Here is a 23,986-nt window from a genome sequence, read left to right as displayed (position 1 = left end):
GCAGGGAAAATTTTCTAAGACTCTCACTTAGCAGATTGAGTAGGAATAAGGAGGATTCCAACATATTTCATCCTTGGGGGACACAGTCTTTGTTCAAGAAGGCATAGTGCCAAAATAGGGCAATTATTCTATTCAATATCTCATTAGTTTTAATCGGTTGTATTCATATTAGGAATTAATAATTAATTTATTTGACATAAAATTAAAATTAAAATAATTAAAATTAAAATAATTAAAATTAAAATAATTAAAATTAAAATAAAAATTAAAATAATTAAAACTAAAATAATTAAAATTAAACAATTCATATATGTAGGTTACTCTTTGAACTGGTCGGCTTCTACTAAAAATGTATCATTATTTAGGTTTATATATACTCTGGTCGGAAGATTGTTCTCTCAAAAACTATCATTCATAATCTATCATATTTGGTCCTGATGATGGACCCCCTTTGGGGTTCGAAATGTCAACATAATGAAGGTAATACTGTGGATAATAGAGATCATACTACTCTAAATTAAATTTGTTGAGTTTAGCATATCACTTGTGTTCTGACAACAACTATAATACTCCCCTCAAGTGTTCCTCATACTCCTCTCTAGTTTTTGAGTAAAACAAAATATCACCAACAAATACTAACTCAAACTTGTCCATGTATTGGTTGACCACATTGTTCATTAAGCACATAAACATGGCTGAAGAATTTTTAAGTCCAAATGGCACCACCATAAACTCACAATGCTCGTAAATTTTTCTTAATGAAGTCTTATGAGTGTCTTCATCCTTGACCCTAACTTTGTGATAGCTGGACTTTTAATCATTTTTTGAAAACACAATAGCTCCCCTTAGCTAGTCAAATAAGTCATCAATCCTTGTAAGTGGATTGTTATTCTTTATTATTTCTTTGTTCAACTACCAATAATTGATGCATAGTTGTAATGTGCCATTTTTTCTTCCAAAAAAAAATTGATTCTTCCTAGGGTGAAACAATGGGTTTGATATACCCCATTATCGTATAGATTTTTTAGTTGCAATTTCAATCGCTTCAATTTGAGGGTGATCATGTGATATGGTGTCTTAGAGACTACCATCGGAGTAAGAACTAGATTGATAGAGAAATAGATGCCTCTCTTAGGTGGTAATATTTGTATTTCATATGGGAATATGTTGTTGTACTACTGTAAAATGGGGTGATCCTCAATTTTCGTTTTACCACCCTCTACTACACTATTTACTTGAATCATGAATAGAGTATACCCTTTCCAACTATATTCATTTGCATGCAATGCTGGAATATGTCTAGCAAAAACTAGATTTTTCATTCCTTGAAGTTTCCTTCCATCACCTTCATCATCAAGGAATTCGAATGACATATTGTAATATTCCATCTTGGTCTTGTGGTCTTCCAATGAGTCCATACCAATTAATCCATCATACGAACCCAAAAAAATGATGTTGAGGTTCGTGAATGTAGATGTTATCTCTCAACCTCATATGCTTCTCCAAATATTGAAAATAATGTAGTGACCATCGAGAATAAACCAGGAATAATCACTTTCTAAGAATTCATGAGGACTAACCTCTCTCGACGCTTAATCCATGGCATAGTGAACCTTAGGTTTAGGCTTAACCACAGTTGTTATCGGGAAAACTAGTGTCCATTCAGAGCTGCTAGTCCCACTAAGATGGGTAGCTATCTTAGAAACAAACAAACTAAAGTTACTTGTGTTTTCCTTTATGAGAGATAGATGAGAAAGAAGCAGAGAGTACCAACCTCAGTCTTTCACTTGGCTCTTTGCTTGTTTCCTTCCCCTTTGACAAAAATCCACCACTCTTTCCTTACTTATCCCGCTTCAAAGAACAACTGTGGAGTCAAAGTATCATGATACCATCAAATCATAGAGATCTATAACTATAAACAATATAGGAAAAGATATATATTAACCATAAAAATGCATATATCAAGACAAAATTCAGAGATACACAAACGTATAGAGAAAAAATCAAATAGCTTTATTGATAAAAGTAGTAGAAGAGAGGATTACAACCCATTGGTCTGACCTAGCACCATCCTCCCAGCATGAAAGCCCTCTTCACCTCATGAAAAGCTTAGATCACCCAACAATACAATGTTACACAGAGAAACCAACAACACTTCCTTACAAAATACAAGATTCCAGCCTTTGGATCTCTAGGATGAGGGATCCATATATAGATGTTTGGAGGTGGGTGAGTCAGCTTTTGGGATTTTGATTAGTGTCATCTCTCTAATAGTTCTTGTTTCCACTTTGGATGAAGGGAAAGTACCCCTAGGGTCCTTTGGGCTAAGACTCTACCAGACTGAAAATTGCTTATTCAAAGAAACACACACACAGCCATCATCTTTACTTTTAAACAAATTCTAATGTTAAGGGTACGTACCTAAGGTCCTACGTTCGAGAAGGCCTTTAGGGTCCAAACCCTTCTTGGAGTTCCCTTCTTCTTCCTTTGACCTGTAAGACAAACAAATCAAAGAACACAATAGTACATGTACGAATACTTATGTATAAACCATATTTATGCTATAAAGTTAGTTATAAAAATCTTTAAGTAACCACTTGCATAAGAATTCAAAACAAGAATCTCATAAGCATAAAGAAAGATTGTTTCGGGAACAAAGACGTGTTTCTTTATATATAAAGGCAAATAAAGTACATATAACGGAAAGATATCACCTGAACACCTTCAGCAGGCTCCAAGCAAAGCTTCCTCTCGGATTCGTTCCAGCCTCAAGCCTCCAACAAGAGCTCCTTCCAAGTCTTACTCAATGATGATATCAAGGATGAATGATCACCAATACACATGGAAACAAGGGTTTCCTATGCAAAATGGGGGAAGTGCAGAAAGCACCAAGGACTTCAGACCTGGTCTAAGGGGAAAATATCAGCATAATAATCTTGCTCTCCTCTTTCTCTCCCTTTGGCCTTCCCTTTGATGTCTTTTTATACCATCTCCAAAGTAGTTTTTTAGTTAGGAGTTGGTTGGGAACAGTTGGGCCACGGGCACTAACAGGTGATCCAGCAGGTAAAACCCGCAATCTCCGCCTGAAAATAAGGAATTTATTATTTTTTTAAGTGTTTTTATACATACACGCGGGTTGGGTATACAGAGACCCGCGTGTACACGCGTTTAACTCAGGGCAATGTTGCGTATAGGGAATAAAACACTGTTTTTTAAATTTTAGGACCAGGTTTGGAAGGAGGGGTTGCCCTAGGCCATGAGTGCAGCATCACAAACCATAAGAGTGAGATTTGGAGCTATAACAAATGCCCCCTAATGTATGAGGTCAGAAGGGGAACATGATGGCCGAAATATATTATGTAAGTACATGGAAAGGAACTCTGTCGAAAAACCGAGGAGGACTGCACCAGAATTTAGCCTGCCAAGCCACCGAAAGGAGATCAGAAAGAAACACTGTTTGAGGCGGGCATACCCATGCTCAGGAAAAGTAAAGCATGTCCGCATAGCAAGTACAAGTGGATCCACTAAGTATACAATTATACATGACTGGAAGATACATAATGGATCATCTGATCATAATGAGTAAGTACATGTCTAAATATCACATATAAAATTGTCAATGATGCTGAAAGATGCAACGGATCACTGATATCAAAGACTGATCCCAAAAGGCACCAACTGAACATGATGGAATAGGATGGTACTACACTGCAAACTCAGGTGCCAGCATATAGAATGTCGCCATAACTGACTGCAACATATAAGGTGGAGTGGTATCAACTAGCAGCAACAGGTGCAACTGTCAAGTGAACCAATGAATGCTAATACAACCTGAGGTCTTCACCGACCGCCGTGCTACATTTCTACACCATGGGAATAAATGATCTGAAGTCGACCATGTGAGAAATCGTTTGATTACCGGTCATTGATGTATACCGTTAACAAACGCGAGACTACTCACCGATAATGATAATGAGCGTCAAGGTACCCAGTACAATCTAACAAGTGTGAATAGATGAGCTGAAGTCGAACACATGTAAGAATCTATCGATCAGGAGACAATGATGGTTTCCCACTGTCGATAGCGAAGGATCTGCCACTAATGACTGCAAACCCCAAGGTACTGCCAAATGGACTCTAGATCTTTGCCCCAGAGCAATGAGTCAGAGTCGATAGGGAAAGATCCGCTAGAAGGAAGGCATTAAGGCATCCTCCATCAATCTAGCGCGAGTGTAACCTGTAGGCCAATAATGTGGAAGGAATCAGACGAAAAAAGATGTAGTAACCCAACCGAAGTACGTTTCCAGCGTACACAAGATGTGACTAGCGCATGGCAGAAACCCTCTGAACCAACCAATAATGAAAGCTAACACAGAGGCGAGGTATCCACCAATAGGGTCAAATGGAAACCAAGGTACTGCACGAATCCCAATGTGTGATAATGTATGCTGACGTCGAACACAAGGGAAACCACTCAGTCAAAGACCCATGATACTGATCGATGCTGAGCACAAGGTGACCTATCAATAATGAAAATAGGGCCAGGGTGCGGCTCTAGGCCTGTCCTCAGAGCAACGTGTCGTCGTCGATAAGGACAAGACCCGCCAGCAAGAAGTCAATGGGGACCTTCTCAAACTGGCACGAGTAAAGGACCAATATAACTGATGTGATGATAGACATGACACTGACAACCAGGGATGGCCGACTGAAAAATGAGTCAAGAGACACCGCAGAAAGGCCAACTCAGGCTAACTTCCCTTGAACAAAAGCACAACTCAATGTGACTATGTGGCAGCACATGATGAATCTGTATAAGTTCTTCATGCAGGAGGCACGAATGAACGCTCCATATGATTGGAAGAGATAACCAATTGGGGGAGAACTGACTCGATAACAAGGTTATGGCATACCTAAGTCAAACTAAATCCCACCCATGTGGAGGAGACTTTTTTTTGAGTGCTTTGTTCAAGGGCGACACGACTGACTCTAGCTGCCAACAATAAATGGAAATAATGTCCGTGTTCCCGCTCTTTTTTGGAATATTTAATTTTTTTTTGTCTTTTTCTGATAAGCCAGAAAAAGAATAAAAGAATGCTATGGTACAGTGGAAAGAACGAGTGTCGGTGAAACAGATGATCTAGTTCCTGGGAAAGGAACGTTCCTAGGCTCAATGCAAGGAGGTGAAAACTGGTCAGTGACACTCAGAGGTATGTTCCTTCCATGGATCTGGGTATGTCAAGATGCAGAAGTCAAAGGTATGCAAGGTTGATTTTGCAGACGTCATGGTCAAAAGTTGGCTTAAACACGAGTCCAAGTGAAGCTGGCTCTAGGCCAAAAGGTGCAAATGGTCAACATGCAATGCAAAAGTACAACTCGACACTCATAGGAGCCTCTAGGGTATAAGGCCAGAACGAAGCAAAGAAGCAAAGAGGAATGAGTCTTCAACGCAAAAGTCATGGCGGGACTACAGAGGACTCCCGAGCCTACTCAAAACGAAGCAGCATGGGCAACAAATGTCAGTGAGGTGCTAACTAGGATGCCCATGTAAGGGATGGATCTACCATCGTGTCATGATTTAAAGATTCGGAGAGTGAAAATGGCTAACGAACCATAACACGATGGTGTCGACCCTATGGCAGATGTATCGGTCAAATGGAGGCTATTATGCATAATGCAACGGAAAAATGGTGTCCCTAACCTATATGCCAGTGAGAACACGATACCTGCCATGACGGGTCAGCAGTCATGGAACCGTCTCGAACCGTCGAAAAATGTCCAAAATGTCCTGAAAAACAACCCAATCTCGACATTCCAAGCTCCCAAGTTAAAAGTGACATGAAACCAAACAAAATAAAATTTTGAAAAAATTTTGCATTTTCAAAACTTATAAAAAGAAATTTTGGACTTACCATTTTCACCGTTTGACTTGGAGAGCAAAAATTGTGGAGCAAAAGGAGCAAACTTCCCTGTGACTTATTCAACCATTCAAACTTGCCGAAAACTTCCAGGTAAGCACTAAAATTGTCTTGCAATTAATTGTGATAGTTTTTAGGAAGTTTAATTGATGTTTTACCGTTGGATTTTTGCAAAAAATTCCTTTGCGGCGTACACGCGGGTCGACTATATAGAACTCGCGTATACGACGGCCCTACACGTGACTGTATACAAAGGAACCCGCGTGTGCGTAGCAAACTAATTTTATAGACAAAACTAACGGATGAAAATGATTTTTTCTTCCAGGATGACTCTCACATGGCGCGAAAGAGAGCACTCAGCTGTGGATAATGAAGTTATGAACAATGATGAGGCATTAGATGCCCTACGGGGATGCGGGTTGCTAAAGTTCTTCAAATTGCCAAATATGAAAGCCAACACGCGTTTGCTCGAGAGACTCATTGATTATTGGGATGTTGATGAGGAAGCATTCATCATTGATCAGATGCCACTCAGGGTAGAAGTGGAAGATATATATTTTATCACGGGCCTTTCCCGAAGGGGAGCGGTAGTGCATTCCCGGGGCAGGACATGGAATAGCCTCAGTATAGATGACTATGTACAGATTTATTGCCCGGGTCATCGGAAGGTCGAGAGTCAGATCTCTATCCCACATGTGGCGAGTTTGTCACTCAGGATAACCTTGTTCACCATAGGTCGAGTGAACGGATCATCCTTGTTATAGACATTTTTGTGCCTTATAGCATGAAGCATGAAATGTCAATAATCTGAGGGATCCAAAGTCCCTAAACATGTTGTTCCTACCCCTAGAGGAACAAGGTCAGCAAACCATAGCACTAAAAATCAGTTCTCCACCTGAAAACACTCAAAAACAAGCTATTTCTGGATCATGTCAACTGCTCCACTAAGCATCTGCGCTGAAAGTCAGCTGCTCCACTCTGTACCTGCGCTGAATGTCAAAAGAAATGAAGGCTACCTGTGCTGGGCGAGATTGGCCAAGTGGCACAGTCATTCCTCAAGGTGTCAAATGCCCAGGAAGCTTCCAAAATGACACTTGGATCAAGGAATTTGCCTATTGATGAGTAAGAGGGTCTAGATCTCCAAGTGGAAGCAAGAACCTCCAAGTGGACTCAAGAACTGAAGAATAACTGAAGTGGGAGAGGACACTAGTCAGCTTCATGCCAGCCTCAAGCTGACTCATCCTTTCTCCAAATCTCCTATATATAGAGCTCTCTCATGAGGTCTAAGGAGGCTGGAATCTTGTGTATGTAAGGAAGTGCTGTTGGTTTGAGTATAGAACTATTGGGTGATTTGCTTGAAGGAGGTGAAGAGGAGATTTATTTCTGCTGGGAGGTGTTGCTGGATTGGGCCTCTTGTGGTTGTAACACTCTTAGAACTTTACTTCTTCCATTAATAAAGCATTTGAGGTTCTTCTATATGCATGTGTCTCAATGGCGTATTGATGCTTGTATATTTGATTTATTCTAATCCTTGAATCAATTATGGATGTATGCTTCTTGTAGTTTCCCTTTCTTGTGCTTTTGCAGGATCTTTGTGTAGCTGGGTCAGTGAAAGAGCAAGGAGCTGGGAGCAAGCAGCAAAGAGGGAAGATTGGATCAATCATTAGCGGAAGATAACGGTTAGTGGATCTCTTTCTCCTCTCTCTTACATCCCATAAAGAAGTAATCCTGAATAGCTTTGCATTCGGTTGTTGCTGAGGTACTATCACCCTTAGAGTGGGATACGGTCATTCCGTATTGGATACTTTTCCCAACAACAAATTGGCGACTCCGCTGGGGATCATATCTTGTTGGTTGTTTGTGTTTTTGCTATTTCATTTCATAAACACAGGGAGTACCGAATCGAACTGCATTTGGATCTTTCAAATGCAAAGTAGAGGGCAGCTACTCTAGCTCAGTTTCTGGGCAAGTTTATGATTTGAAGAGCTGATCCACAAGGACTCTAATAAGCTCTTAGTGATAGCTTTTCATCCTCCTTTTCATCCCTTAGTGTGTACTTGACTGATAGCTTCTGATTTGGCCAAAAACTGTGAATTTTTGAGCAATCTGTGACCCGGAAACCAAGAGAAACGAAAGTTTCGTTCTTCAGTGCAGGCTGAGTGAAGGCTGTCTACATTTCAGCGCAGTTCCTGAAGGGGCTACCTGCGCTGAAGGTCAAACTGCCTGTGTACTACCTGCGCTGGACTAGTTTTGCCTAGTGCCACTGGGGTTTCCTGCTGTTTCTTGCCTTGCTTTCACTCTTGTTTTTGCAGCCTGTTACCAGTCAATGTACCTATCTGAAACCAACTTTCCTTGCCACTATTCCGCCTCGGTTGTATAAAGAAACTGTGTTTGTTCTTTGTGTATTTCTTGTATCATTTACAGTTTCCCATAACGAAAGTGAACTAGTCTTGCTGTGGCCTCTTAGATCTAGACCTGTGATTAAGTGTCGTTTTGAGAGTTAGTTTATTTGTTGTTCATAGCTGATTGAGCTTTTGCTTTCATCATATTGTTTGAGTTTATATATTTCTAGTGTCGAAACAAGTAAATCTTAAGGTGTCTTTTGATTTTGGACAAGCTTGTTTGCTTTCACTTGAAATTGAATTCAAAGTTATACATCAGCTTTCTTTTTGTATCACGCCAACATTAAGAAAGAGAAAAGAAATACTTGCATTCTGCATGTGCATTATGACAGTTTGCATGTTGATTTAGGGAAAAATGCATTAGTGTGTGCTCTATGATCTGTGTGAAAAGATGTTATCTTTCTTTTCCCTCAGTAGTTAAGATTTTCAAAGTTGAAAGATTGAAAAGCTTGCTTATCATCTTAGACTGCATTTAGGAGTGTTACTATACATCTCGTGGTGATCCATAAAGGCAAACTGCTAAACAAGATCAACCTTAAAATAAATTGAATTTACATAACAACGCATTGAAGCATAACGCAAACACATAGAGGTCTAAGCTAGAGACGTGTTCTGGCGTCGTTAAACGTGATATCTTAGCGTTGAGTGGTTGGGTGATTCCTCCACGGTGAAGCGATAAGTATCAATACGGACTTGTGCTCCCACGTACCGTCGCGTATATATTGGGAGACCCTTATAGGAACAAAGCCTTTATCCATAGGAAACCATGTCGGCCGCCCTACTGATCGCAATGCAGTGAACACAGCATTCACGAAGATCGACCACTCGTACCGTAAAACGTATTCTGTGGTTTTGCGAAAAGTTTGGCACACCCTCTGCCTAGAACTCCAGAGCAGTTTCTTTTGGCCTTTTTCAAACTCTATAAGTGAAAAAGTCCATCCGAGCATTTGTCACTTCGGGCTCGTTAAAACATTGAAGGAGACTAGAGTCATCTTTAGCTTTTTCTCGACTCTTAAAAAGTGAAAAAGCAAGTTGTGTCTAAAGCGTCGTTATAAAATTTATTTTAAACGGAACATAATCACCTCCTATTCCTGCGTTGATCTATAGGTTGAGAACATGGAACGCCCCAACCAAGGAATTCCACATGATGGAAATCCTAGTCCTTTCTCCTCTTGGGTGGTGTGCCCCACATGGCCACATTGTCGCTTCCAGGACTGACAATTGGCCTGCCTATTTGGCTTTTCTCAACCAATGTAGTTCAGAACACCATGGTTCCTGAACAGTCGAGTCAACAGTTAGATGAGTCTAGAGCTGCCCACCAGCCTTCTACTTCCTATAACTCTTCCTCCAATCCTTCATCTTCGAAAGGTAGAGCCGAAAAAAGCCAAGCTCCCATGGAGAAGAAGGAGAAGAAGAAGAAAGAGAAGAAGAAGAAGGAGCCTAAGGCGACTGGGGGCAAGCAAAAGACATCTGACAAAAATCCACACACAGCACAGACCGGGCCTAAATCGCCATGTGTCATATGTAAAGGAGACCACTTCCATAGAGATTGTCCCTGTATGCCCCGGATACTAAGGGACTGGTCCCCTCGGTTGCACAATTCGGGAGCATCAACCTTTGATAGCCATGTTGAATGCTTACCGTCAACCAGCGAAAGTGAAGGTTCAAGACAAAGAGGGGGATCAAGATCCCCCTATAGACTGTGTGAAGGCGATCACGCCATCCACCGTTGTCCCTTCTTAGACGAAGCGAAGAGAGTTTTGGAAGATCGCCTGGTTTCACCGTTGAGACTTCCTCCTGGATACAAAAAACTCGTGCCAAGTCCTTCGTTGGTTGAAAATACAGTTGGCCCGCTCAAGTGGTCAGCTGAAGCGTCAGTCATTGAAAATGAACCTACTGAATCCAGACCAGACGAAAGTCTAAAGGTCGATACGGCAGTTGACCCGGTTCTTCCTTCAGAGGTTTCATCCTCAAATGACACCGTCACTGAAGATTCATCTTCAAATGACATCCTCACTGAAGAGAATAAGGATGACACCATCTAGATTCTTTTCATCAACACAGATTCTGATGAGCATCAGGGCAATGCGCCCATTCCTGTATCGCAGCAAGGAACATCGTCAGGATCATATCCGGCCGTGTATTCGGTCCCACCACCAAGCAACCTGGTTGTGTCCTTTGATTGGAACCAACTAGGCAGACCCCGGTTGCCAGCCAGTATACCATTCAGAATCATAGTCCAAATTTATAGAATGGTAATGGCTGGCACTATCATTGATGAAGGGGCATCTGTGAGTATCCTTTCCTCTATTGCTTGGAAAGCACTGGGTTCCCCGGCGCTTTTGCCTGAGATAAGAAATCTCTCGGGTTTTGACAAAGGAACCAGTCGACCATTAGGGATCCTCCCCAATGTGCCTGTTACATTGAAAGGGAAGACCGTTCAATTGAACGTGATGGTCGTTCAAGGACCCTTGGATTATAACCTACTCCTTGGACGAGACTATATATATTGCATGGGACCTATAGTCTCCTCACTCTTTAGAGTAATGTGTTTTCCGCACGAAGGAAGAATGGTCAAGCTCGTAGACCAACTTTCATTTCTGGGATCACGCATCGCAAATAGTCAGATACCAACCCTGAATGGTCTATTCACCCAAGAAATGTCTCCACCCCCAGTCCTCCTTCCCGATGAGTGCGAGTGATTCGGAAAGATGTGACTGGAACCCAGGGGGCATGCATCCTGGTCTGCTTCGGGCAGAGGAAACCTTGGGTATAAGGTAGAATTTCCGCGAAGGAATATGACTAGTCCGTACCCCGTCCGTGGATGGAAGAGGGGTTGTTCTAGAACAGGATTCTTTTGTTAAGGTTACTTGTTTGAAAAAGGTCATTCACCATTGTCTACTTCGGTAGACAGTGCCGAGGAGATGTTTTCGTTTGATGGTGTTAACAAAACAATCTTTGGGTAACCAGAAAGAGGCAAGCATCCCTCAATAACATTAATGTTTTGTCTTTGAGTAGTGTTCTTCTCTTGTCGCAAGTAGCTGCTCTCTTGTCGCAAGTAGCTATTCTCTTGCGATCTTGCAAAAGAGCTGTCAAAGTTGGGCCGACGGGAAGACAAGTACCGCGTAAGACCCGTTAAAAATAACGAGAAGACAAGTATCGTTAACATTAGACTAGCAAGACGACAAGTAGCTGTGAACACCCAAAGAAAAACAGAGGTGAGGGAGAGGAGGGGCAGCCTTGAAATTCTATTTTATACCTGGGGGCATGCAAACCTTTTGGAGTGCAAGCTAGGAGCGGTTATTTATCTATTTTTGAGATTAGCCATTTCCGAACTTGCATAAAGAAAGGATGAGAGGGAGCATAGCTTATGTGAGGCGCAAGCTCTATAAAAATTGGAGTCTCACAGGAGACATTTCTTATCTTATGACTGGTATATCGAGCAGTTTTACCGCGGAATTTATGCTCGTTAAAAAATAGAAAAGCGAGATCCGAGCAGTTTTAGTACATAGTTCATGCTCGTTAAAAAATAAACATAAGATCGAGCAGTTTTACCGTGGAATTTATGCTCATTAAAAAATAAAAAAGCGTGAGCAAGAGTTTCCTCCAGAGTTTAAGCTCATTAAAAAATGAACCTATTCCGGTAAATAACCATTGTGATCGTAAATTTATTAGCCATAAAAAGCCTTGGTCGTGTTTGCACCTGCCACCTCCATTCCATTTGGCCGATCGTTCACCCCAATATGATTGTTTACCCATTTTGAGGAACAACTGCAAAGAGTGATTTCACTTAGCCATCCTTGTGACACTGCCGTGATTGGAAAATTCCAACCTGTACCTGGAATCTGCTGCTATCCCTGTTTATCACTCGTTCCTCAAAAGACGAGTCTTCTTTGAGCTCTTTTCTCCTGACTCGAAAAATATGAAAAGTTTGCCGAGTTTTGGCCTTCGAGCTCGTTAAAGTGACCGGAAGAGCTATCCCTCCTCTAGATTTTAATCTTTTTGGACCTGAGGGATTATTACACAAAAAGGTCGAGCGCTTATTTTATTCGGCTCGTTAAAGTTATCGAAAACTCATCCCTTCTGTATTGTTTTATACTTTTTCGGACTTAAGGGATTAGATGACGAAAAAGGAATTTTGGAGTTAACTTTCTGTACCTTTTCAGACTCTCTAAAAATGAAAAGGGCCGAGTTGTCTTTGTCACTAGACTCGTTAAAATAATTAAATAGCGACAAACTTGTCTTTAGACGAGAACGAGTTTCCCTATCGCTAGGCTCGTTAAAACATAGCGATGGGCTTGCCCGAAGGGCAGGTTATAGAACAAGCATATGTTATCCTCCTCAAGCTTGACAAAAATAAAGAGGTACTGGTCAGAAATGACTGGGGAAAAATTGGGAGAACCTCAAAGCTTTAATGGTAGCAAGTCGCTCTTGAACATGACACTTTGTTCTCCGTATCACATCGGGTTGGGTTGTTTCATTCACCGGTCTCATCACCATGGTCTTCGCCAAACCATACACATTTGGGGTAGTGCTACCGATCCATCACATCAGTGTCGTTATATGTTCAAGAGATGTTGTTCAGAAAGAGTCAACCGTGTCCCATCCACTGCCATACATTGTCCTTCATCCACCCATGATCGCCACCCTGAATCATATTTCACAGATTGTTTTCACCTCCACTAAAATCATTAGCTCCGTTCCGTGTCACTGATGTGGGATTCATTAAGGCCCTCCTTTGACGGATCGCTTCTTGTCGACTTCAGCTCATCATCCAAGAAGTTGATCTAGGAACAACCCCCCTCAGTACTCTGAAGCTTGCATGCCTCAATGGCAGGTTTCTCACTTCCGGCGACAGGTATACATCAATGACCTTCGACCAGAAGATTTTGCATGGTGTTCGACGCCAAGTCCTTTATTCACACCACGTGAATTGTACTACAGTACCTTGAGGGTCATTATCATTATCGGTGATTCCTCTCGCGCTTGTTAACGGTTTACATTATTGACCGGTAATCAAGCGATGTCTTTCCATGTTCGACTTCAGCGCAATTCTCACATGGATCGACTTGTACTTAGAGTGAAGATCAAACGATTTTGAAGACCCCGGATCTAGTTTCATCCATCCGGGCTGCGATATATATTCAGGAAACATAAAGACATTTGACATGTACATCATTGCAGCAGATGATCATCCTACTCAAGGGATGATAATTTCAGCAGAGAATTATCAGTCTATCATCAGACGATCGTCTATTCTATGTACTAAAATGAATTTATAAAGCTGAGCATGGGAATTCCCGCCTCAGCTAGATCATGAAAGCAGAATTAAAAATAATGTATTGTATTTTATTTTTACAGGGCGCCTCTCAGCGATTGAATGAACTTCGGATCCTTCTGATAAAGCATTTCACTCGATGAACGACCTCATACTTTAGGGGGCAACTGTTATAGACATTTTTGTGCCTTACAGCATGAAGCATGAAATGTCAATAATCTGAGGGATCCAAAGTCCCTAAACATGTTGTTCCTACCCCTAGAGGAACAAGGTCAGCAAACCACAGCACTGAAAATCAGTTCTCCACCTGAAAACACTCAAAAACAAGCTATTTCTGGATCATGTCAACTGCTCCACTGAGCATCTACGCTGAATGTCAACTGCTCCACTCTGTACCTGCGCTGAATGTCAAAAGCAATGAAGGCTACCTGTGCTGGGTGAGATTGGCCAAGTGGCACAGTCATTCCTCAAGGTGTCAAATGCCCAGCAAGCTTCCAAAATGACACTTGGATCAAGGAATTCGCCTATTGATTAGTAAGAGGGTCTAGATCTCCAAGTGGAAGCAAGAACCTCCAAGTGGACTCAAGAACTGAAGAATAACTGAAGTGGGAGAGGACACTAGTCAGCTTCATGCCAGCCTCAAGCTGACTCATCCTTTCTCCAAATCTCCTATATATAGAGCTCTCTCATGAGGTCTAAGGAGGCTGGAATCTTGTGTATGTAAGGAAGTGTTGTTGGTTTGAGTATAGAACTATTGGGTGATTTGCTTGAAGGAGGTGAAGAGGAGATTTGTTTCTGCTAGGAGGTGTTGCTGGATTGGGCCTCTTGTGGTTGTAACACTCTCAAAACTTTACTTCTTCCATTAATAAAGCATTTGAGGTTCTTCTATATGCATGTGTCTCAATGGCGTATTGATGCTTGTATATTTGATTTATTCTAATCCTTGAATCAATTATGGATGTATGCTTCCTTTAGTTTCCCTTTCTTGTGCTTTTGCAGGATCTTTGTGTAGCTGGGTCAGTGAAAGAGCAAGGAGCTGGGAGCAAGCAGCAAAGAGGGAAGATTGGATCAATCATTAGCGGAAGATAACGGTTAGTGGATCTCTTTCTCCTCTCTCTTACATCCCATAAAGAAGTAATCTTGAATAGCTTTGCATTCGGTTGTTGCTGAGGTACTATCACCCTTAGAGTGGGATAGGTTCATTCCGTATTGGATACTTTTCCCAACAACAATCCTCACTACATCAGGCATCACGGGTAAACATGAGCGTGGCAGTGGACTATCTCACTACAGTGTTTGACTGATGTACTCCTCTCCTTGCCAACATGAAGGAACAACTCACTTCTATCAGGAGGGGACAGACTAAGAACTTTGGGTTCGGAACCATCTTGTGCACTTTCTTCTTCGAGAAGGTTCCCGCACTCCGCCCCAGGGTAACAGTTTCCATCAGTAGTCCATGTGATCCACGCATGGGCCGATGGACTGACTTGATGAAACGTCTGGGGGGTGGGGAAGTCCCTAGGAATGCATTCGACGATGATTTCTTTACCTAGTGGGAGCAGCAAATCATCACCATGGATGATTACCCCTATGCTGGACTGGATTTCCGAGGAGATCCTGTTAGGGTCCCACCCTAACCCCCTTATTTATGTCTTGGGATCACGTCAGAGTCAAGAGTCAATAACGCCCATATTAATATTTGTAAGTGGTTAACCCGCAATTAATAACGGGACCACAGTTAGTTGCAAATGGGCGGAAGTATTAGATAGATGGTAAATAGGTGGTAGTATTAGATAGATGGTATTAATAAAACCCACGATATTGGCTCGTGGTATTGCATGTATGAGTCATATATAAAGGATAGAGACTCCCTGCGAGGAGCATTGTGTCTTGTTTTGTAATCGAGCTCTGCTCTATTGGAGGTTGCCCCCTCGAAGAGGCCTGTGAACATTTCTCTCTGAATAATAAAATCATTGCTATTCTGTGTCTGGGTATATTTTCTTCGCATATTTTGTGTTCTCGGTATCTTTTCTTCGCTTGGGTATTGATTTGCAGGTTAAGAGCATAACAAGTGGTATCAGAGCACTTTCCAGGGCTCAGTGGGATCTCCAAATTTTAGCAATTTTTTTTTTAGGCTAGAGACGTGTTCCGACGTCTTTAAACCACGGGATCTGTCATTAAGCGCATAAACCTGCGGATTTGGGGAGGCATGCACGCAGGAAATACAAGAGGTGGTCACGCCTGTTGGACTCCCTTGTAACCCCTGTGGGTACCCCTTCGAGTAGTAGCGCATTAGACAGAACCGCACACGGACTATCTTCCACGTACCCTCTGGGTATATAGGAAGCCCCCTAGCTCCCTTGAAACCTCGCCTTAGATGAACCTTCGACCGTCTTGTTGCTACAGTACACCGAGAACAGCACTCGGAGAGATTACTCGCCCGTACGATAGGGTAGTCGGGTTGTACGGCTAAGGGTACGGTCGATCCTCTTTAGTTAGAGCCCTGAAACATTGGGTCGAGTACTACTGTCAGACCCTTATGTATATTGTGATCTGTAGCACCTGACACTCCCCAAGACCACAGTTCCGAAGTGCTTATTTGTGACCTAGCCCATCAGCATCAGGACAACGAGCTGAGCACGGTGGTACCATTCAATTTCTTAGAAAAAAATGTTTGGCGGTCCCAAATTTTCATCAAGTTGGTGTATGGTAGAAACTAGAGCTCAAGCAATGGCCAATGAAAGACTAGAAAAACTTGAAACAGATATGAACGACCTCAAAGATTCGCTTAAAGACCTATCGAGCGTGGTACGGCAAGCACTCGCTAAGGGCAAGGAGCCAGCTCTTGAGGTACCATATAATGACCATATACACCTTGAGGGTGAGTCTAGCCACTCTCCTCACGTCTGGCACACCCATCCACCACCTCCTAAGTTGGATAGTCAACGACCTCCCAAGTTGGATATACAGAAATGTGATGGTTCTAATCCATCTGCATGGCTAGCACACATGGAACAATATTTCAAATTGAATCATCTCCAAGATGATTGGACAAAGATTGGAGTGGGGACCATGTACTTGGACAATGAACGATGGCAATGGGCAGAATGGCATCAACGTCGCAATGCACCTTTTTCGAGTTGGGCCCAATTTTCCAAAGCTCTTCGAGATCGCTTTGAACAGGGAGACTCCTTTTTGGGCCGTCTCACTAAGCTCCGAAGACAGGTACAGTGGATGAATATATCACCGCTTTTGAAGCCTTGGCCTTCCGCACTGACCATCTCTCAGATGAGTTCTACACGAAATGTTTTATCAGTGGTCTTAAAGAAGCCATCAAAGCTCAAGTTCTACTCCACCACCCTCCCACATTGACGGAGGCTTGCCAGGTAGCCCGTAAGGTGGAGCGTGCCATAACAGCCCAATACAGCCGCCCCAATTTCCCCACTAAAGGTCGTCCCCCACAAGCTCATACCACGACTCAGACACTTAAGGTCCAAAAGGTGTCCCCTCAGGAAATGGCCGAGAGAAGAAAGCAAGGACTATGTTTCTACTGTGATGAAAAGTATTCCCCTGGGCATAAATGCAAGGAGCCCAAGTTTTTTCAAATAGATGCCACTGACTACAGCTCCGCCGAGGAAGATCCACCTCTTGAGGAACCGGAGGCGATCGAAGAAGACAACCAAAAGGAGATTGTATCTGATGACCCAGTTATTTCGCTCAATGCGTTGGCAGGAATCTCTTCCCCTCAAACTCTCAAAATCAAGGGTTTTCTTAAACATCGCCCAGTTATAGTCTTGATTGATAGTGGAAGTACCCATAATTTCATCCATCAAAAAATCGCCGAAGCAGCGCATTGTTATGTACGGGTAGTCTCTAACTTCCAGGTCCAAATTGCAGATGGGGGCACAATGAAATGTGAAGGCCGCTGTGAAAATGTCAAACTTCAAATGGGGGATTATCAGTTGAAAACCCACATGTTTGCCATACACATGGGGGGATGCGACATTTTCCTAGGGGCTGAATGGCTTCGCACCCTTGGGCCAATCACAATGGATTTCCAGGAGTTATATATGAGTTTTAAGCAGAACAACTCCACACATACCCTCCGTGGACTTCAGGAAGGAGCCCCCTCTATCATCAGCTCGCATAGAATGGAAAAATTGTTAAAAAAGGGCCATCATGGAGTGGTAGCTCAATTTAATGCCATCCAGGTAGTAGACACCATATCTCCGCCAGTTCATCCTGAGATGCAACAGATTTTAAATAAACATCGGACGGTCTTTGACAAGCCTCATGAGCTTCCACCCTCGCTAGGGGAACATGATCATAGCATCACATTGGTTCCAGGGGCCCAACCCCCAAATGTGCGGCCATACAGATATCCGTTCACCCAAAAGAATGAAATAGAAAAAATCATCAAGGAATTGTTGGAAGCGGGTGTCATTCGTCCCAGCATTAGTCCTTATTCATCCCCAGTGGTCATGGTCCTCAAGAAATATGGGGAGTGGCGGATGTGTCCCGACTTCAGGGCCCTCAATAAGTTAACAGTCAAAGATAAATTTCCCATCCCAGTGGTTGACGATTTGCTGGACGAACTCAATGGGGCTCAATTCTTCACTAAGTTGGATCTTCGCTCAGGCTATCACCAAATTCGCATGAAGGAAGTCGACATTCCCAAGACAGCTTTCCGAACTCATGAAGGCCATTACGAGTTCCTCGTTATGCCATTTGGTCTCTGTAATGCCCCCTCTACTTTTCAGAGCCTTATGAATCACCTCCTCAAACCATGTCTTAGAAAATTTGTCCTTGTATTCTTCGATGACATCCTCATCTATAGTGGCACTTGGGCGGCACATCTTCAGCATGTAAAGACACATTTCCGGAAGATGCAACTTGGGAACCAGCCACTATTCTTCAGCATTTTCCGCAGCTTCAGCCTTGAGGACAAGGCTAGTCTTAAGGGGGAGGGCATGTTAGGGTCCCACCCTAACCCCCTTATTTATGTCTTGGGATCACGTCAGAGTCAAGAGTCAATAAAGCCCATATTAATATTTGTAAGTGGTTAACCCGCAATTAATAACGGGACCATAGTTAGTTGCAAATGGGCGGAAGTATTAGATAGATGGTAAATAGGCGGTAGTATTAGATAGATGGTATTAATAAAACCCACGATATTGGCTCGTGGTCTTGCATGTATGAGTCATATATAAAGGATAGAGACTCCCTGCGAGGAGAATTGTGTCTTGTTTTGTAATCGAGCTCTGCTCTATTGGAGGTTGCCCCCTCGAAGAGGCCTGTGAACATTTCTCTCTGAATAATAAAATCATTGCTATTCTGTGTTCTGGGTATATTTTCTTCGCATATTTTGTGTTCTCGGTATATTTTCTTCGCTTGGGTATTGATTTGCAGGTTAAGAGCATAACAGATCTTGATCTAGTGTTACCACCGGATGCAGCATGGGGCGAGATTGGTAAGATTTTTTATTTTTATGATTTTTTTTGGATTTTTCAAATATAATGATGAACTTTGAAAAATATTTTTCGATGAGATTCAAATGACTAATATGATGATCATGTTCCAGACATTGGGCCTGTACGACCAGATGGATTCCCGCGGCATGGACGGCGTGGCCGAGGAGCCGAAGAGGCGGCTACGGATGCGGAGCGGACCTTAAACAGCGTTCAGCGACACTTGGCGAGGCTGAGCTGCCAAGTACCGATGGCCGAGATAGAGGACCTTCCTCCAGATATGCAGCGTCATGTGGTTGGCATGCCACGTGACTGGGTTCGCATCTTTCGACGCGTGGCCTGCGCTATAGTGACATACTTAGATGCTCATCCTGAGCCGAGGCGCTAGATATGCCTGACATGATTATGGGCATTTGAGTCCCAATTTTGTATATTTTTGGACACACATATGTACAATCGAGACGCTTTGCGATATATATATATATACAGTTTGACTTTTTGATGCATGATTTTATGATGATGAATGATTGATATGCCAGTCTAATGCTTGATTAGCGATAAAATCAGCTAACCAATTTTGAGATCTTGGAATGTGCAAATAATTAATGTAAATAAATGATCTTTGCAACAACCTCACTCTTAAATATTGGCGATATAATAATGGATCTCTAACCCGATAAATGTTATTTAACTGAGACACTATCAATTGAGAATCAAGATATACTACCAATGAGTCGATCCCATAAGAGATTCCCTCAGATAATAAATTGATAACAACTGTATACTCGGCCATATTGTTTGAAGCAGGACCAATACACACGCCTCTCGATATCATCAACTAACCAGTGGGGTAATAAAGTACCCAAGCTGCGGAAGCAAGATTCCGAGTGTGCCGACTAGCACCATCGACGAACCCAAAATAGACCAAATCATCCATCAGCACCTGCCACAGCAGACCAAAAAGCACTGATATAAGAAAACACTCGACAATATATGCATAAATATATACATAAAATACAAAGAAGTCATTGCCCAGCCTGAACTAAGCAAAGTACTTCTTTAGGTAGAGCCCATTTCGGGGCTCCGCCAGCTTGTTTCCTTCGAAATCAATTAACTCATACGATCCTTTTTCTAAAACTCGTTTGATAATGAAAGGACCGTACCACATAGGCTTAAATTTGCCTGCCCCCAAGGCATCCTTATCTTGGTCATAAACCAAGACAAGATCACCTTCAGAAAAGACACAAGGACAGACAGACTTGTCATACTGTGTTTTGACCCTTTTCTTATGGGCCTCATTCATCGTGGCGGCATCTCGACGCTGCTCATCGAGATGTTCCAAGTGAACAAGGCGCTCCTCGAGACTTGACGTCTCAGGAAGAAGCTCGACAGCCAACTTTAGAGATGGGATTTCACATTCAACCGGAAAGATAGATTCCATCCCGTAAACCAACTGAAAAGGAGTAAAACCAGTAGCCGTTTTGACGGAGGTTCGGTATGCCCAAAGCGCCGAATACAACATAATGTGCCAATTGGACCGATTTTTATCGATTGTCCATTGGAGTATCGTCTTAAGAGTTTTATTGACCGCCTCAACCTATCCATTGGCCTGAGGATAATAAGGTGAAAAATGCTCCTGACGGAAACCTAATTTAAGAGCCAATTCAGACATTAGCTGGTTTTGGAAATGACTGCCATGGTCAGTGACAATCTCCCTTGGGATACCGAATCTTGAGATAACCTGATTGAAAAGAAACAAAGCTTCCGTGTCACTGTCGTTCTTATAAGTAGGCATGGCCTCAGCCCACTTTGTGAAGTAGTCTACAGCCACTATAATATACTTGTGATTCGCCGTTGAAGGCGGATTACAAGTCGTAAAATCAATACCCCACTTAGTGAAGGGACCGATGGCGACAACGGGAAAAAGGGGAGCTGGATGCGCGCGCATCTTGCGAGTAAAAATTTGACACGGGTGGTAGCGTTTGACCGCTTCTACACAGTCCTTAAAGAGTGAAGGCCAAAAGTAGCCGGCACGTAAGATGCGCTGGGCTGTAGCAAGCCCTGATAGATGACCACCACAAGCTCCACTGTGGCAATCATTAAGAACAGACTCTGCTTCCTCTAAGGTTAAACAACGTCGAAGAATTGAATCAACCCCTCGACGGTATAATGTGTCACCAATGATAACATAGTTTTTAGCTAGGTGACGTAACTTGCGTCGTTCATCCTTGGAGAAAGTAGAGGGAAACTTCGAAGTCTGGAGATAAACAATGATATCTCCGTACCAAGGGTCTTGTGAAGAGATGAGGAATATATGTTCGTCGGGTAAACATTCCTCATAAACAATATCTTCTCCACAAGGAAGCTCAGAAATTAGCTCCGCGAAGACCATAGATTTCTTAGACTTGGCGAACAAGAATTCGAGATCGAATTCTTGTAAAATGACTATCCATCTATTATATTTTCCCCCAATCACTCGCCTACTGAGGACAAATTGAAATGGATTGACCGCCGCTAAGACAAAAGTTTTGCGTAGCAAAATATAATGACGGAGCCTCTGGACAGCATGGACAGCTGCCAAGGCCAATTTCTCAACCGGAGAATAGCGGAGTTCAGGACCTATTAAGCCTCGGCTCAAATAATAAATCACGTGCTCGACAAGAGCATCGTCCTCCTGAACTAGAACCATACCAATGGTAGATTCTGCTGCAGCGAGATATAAAAGGAAGTCTCTACCATAATCCGGTGGACTCAAAAGCAGGGCAGAGACTAATGCTTTTTTCAAAGCATCAAACGACCGCTGCGCAAAGTCGTCCCACACAAATGGAACTCCTTTTCGTAGCAAACGCATGAACCCTTTAGTGATCTCGACATAGTTTGCTATAAACCGTCTTAAGAAATTAGCCTTCCCTTGAAGACTTTGAAGTTGATGAATTGAGGACGGGGGAGGGAACTGAACTATTGCCTCAACCTGAATCCCTTCATTGGACACAATAAACCCTAACAACTGACCGGATGTAACCGCGAAAACTCATTTATTGGGATTCAACCGGATTTTATAGAAACGACATTGCTCAAAAACTAATCGAAGATGACTAGGATGATCAGTTCTCTTTCGAGAGTGAGAAGTGAGATCATCTAAGTATGCCTCGATGACATGTTTGATGTCATGGAAAGCGTATGACATGGCCCATTGAAAGGTGGCTCCAGCATTTTTAAGACCAAAAGGCATCTTTCGATATGCAAAGGTACCCCAGGGACATATGAAGGCTGTCTTATGCTGGTCTTCAGGACGGATAGAGATTTGATTATAACCCGAAAAACCTTCCATGAAGGAAAAAATTTCATTACCCGCACACTCGTCGATAATCTGATCAATGAATGGCGTGGGGTAATTGTTTTTTGGACAAGCCTTGTTTAAGTCCCTAAAATCGATGCATACGCGGATTGTTCCTTGCTTTTTGTCCACAGGGACTGCGTTAGAAACCCAATCCGTAAGAGGAACAGGGTATATAAAACCTGCCCTTAGCAACTTCTCAACCTCAGCTTTGATAGCCGCTGCTTTCCTAGGGTTAACCGGCCGAAGCCTTTGACGAATCGGTTTTGCGTTTTCGTACGTCTTGATCTCATGTTGGACTATAGAAGGATCAATGCCGGGCATTTCCTCATAAGACCAAGCAAACACATCATGATATTCCTTGAATAGGTCGGTGTAAATTTGAATTTCTTAAGGGGAACACTCAATTCCGATGAAGATATTCTCGATGATGTTAGGATCCTTAGAGATGTTTATAGGTATCATTTTTGAGATTACCGACATATTATCTTCGGCACATACGTGTGTTGGAGCCAAAGGGTTCGACACCGTACAAACATCACTACCAACGAGCTCGGAGAATCTAGACTCTACTTCCTGCAATGGAGGAAGAAAATATGAACGATGGTGTAAGTCTTCCCAAGGTCGATCTATACCCATCATTACTTCGAGGATTGCTTCTTCAAAAGGTAGAACCGAATCTAAGCAGTCCAAGGCAGAGGTAAAATCAAAGCTCCAAGCCGGGGCCACATGACCATCTAACTCCTCTTCGGAAAAAGGAGTAGAATGGTTATCTGCAGAGTCTACGATAGACTGATATCTAAGCTTAGCTGCAGATATAGGAAACGCCATTCCATTAACTTGTCCTTCAACTAATGTGATCGTAGGTGAAGGCAAGGTCCAAGGGTCGGAAAAATAATGAGTTTGAAAGAACTCTTCTCGAGGAGACTCCTTGGATGATGAAATAGCATTGGTTCTTGCAAAAGGAGATGGAAGATCAAACGTACCCATCAATGAGGAATACATCCCTACTCCTAAATTCTCAGTCGGCGGGCGAGGGTTATCCACCAAAGGAACAGTAGAGTCAGAGCTTGCTTGAGGATCGATTGGGGAATAGTCCAATTGATCAACCTTAACGATTTTCCCCTCATGAGGAAAGCAAATGACACGAAACAGAGTCGACACGACGGCTTCCATCTCGTACACCCAGTTCCTTCCTAATAGGAGATTATAGTCTAGGTTAGCATCTACGACTTCAACTTCGATATTAACGACCTTCCCTCCAACACATATAGGAAAGGACGGGATAATCCCATGTGGCTTGTGAGAATGGCCATCAAATGCAGTTAAGACGGTTGGTGAAGGAACAGCCGAAGGTGAACCAATAGTCTTCCAACATGACATGGACATGACACATGTGGAAGCTCCTTCATCTATAACGGTGCGAAAAATATTGATTTTCCGGTATGTAGACTTTATCTGAAAATCCATATGATGAGGGAGTCTCTTTTTGACATTTGACATGTCAAAAGAGAGCATTAAAGAAATAGCTGGATCGACTGCTCCAATTGCACAGAGTAAAGCACTTCTCTGAGATGGACACGACT

The sequence above is a fragment of the Pinus tabuliformis genome, chromosome 6 (assembly GCF_031772625.1).
Source record: "Pinus tabuliformis cultivar Carrire ecotype Pingquan chromosome 6, CPIR1, whole genome shotgun sequence".
Taxonomy (NCBI): domain Eukaryota; kingdom Viridiplantae; phylum Streptophyta; class Pinopsida; order Pinales; family Pinaceae; genus Pinus; species Pinus tabuliformis.
The sequence above is the reverse complement of the archived record's forward strand: the minus strand, read 5'-3'. Positions refer to the sequence as shown.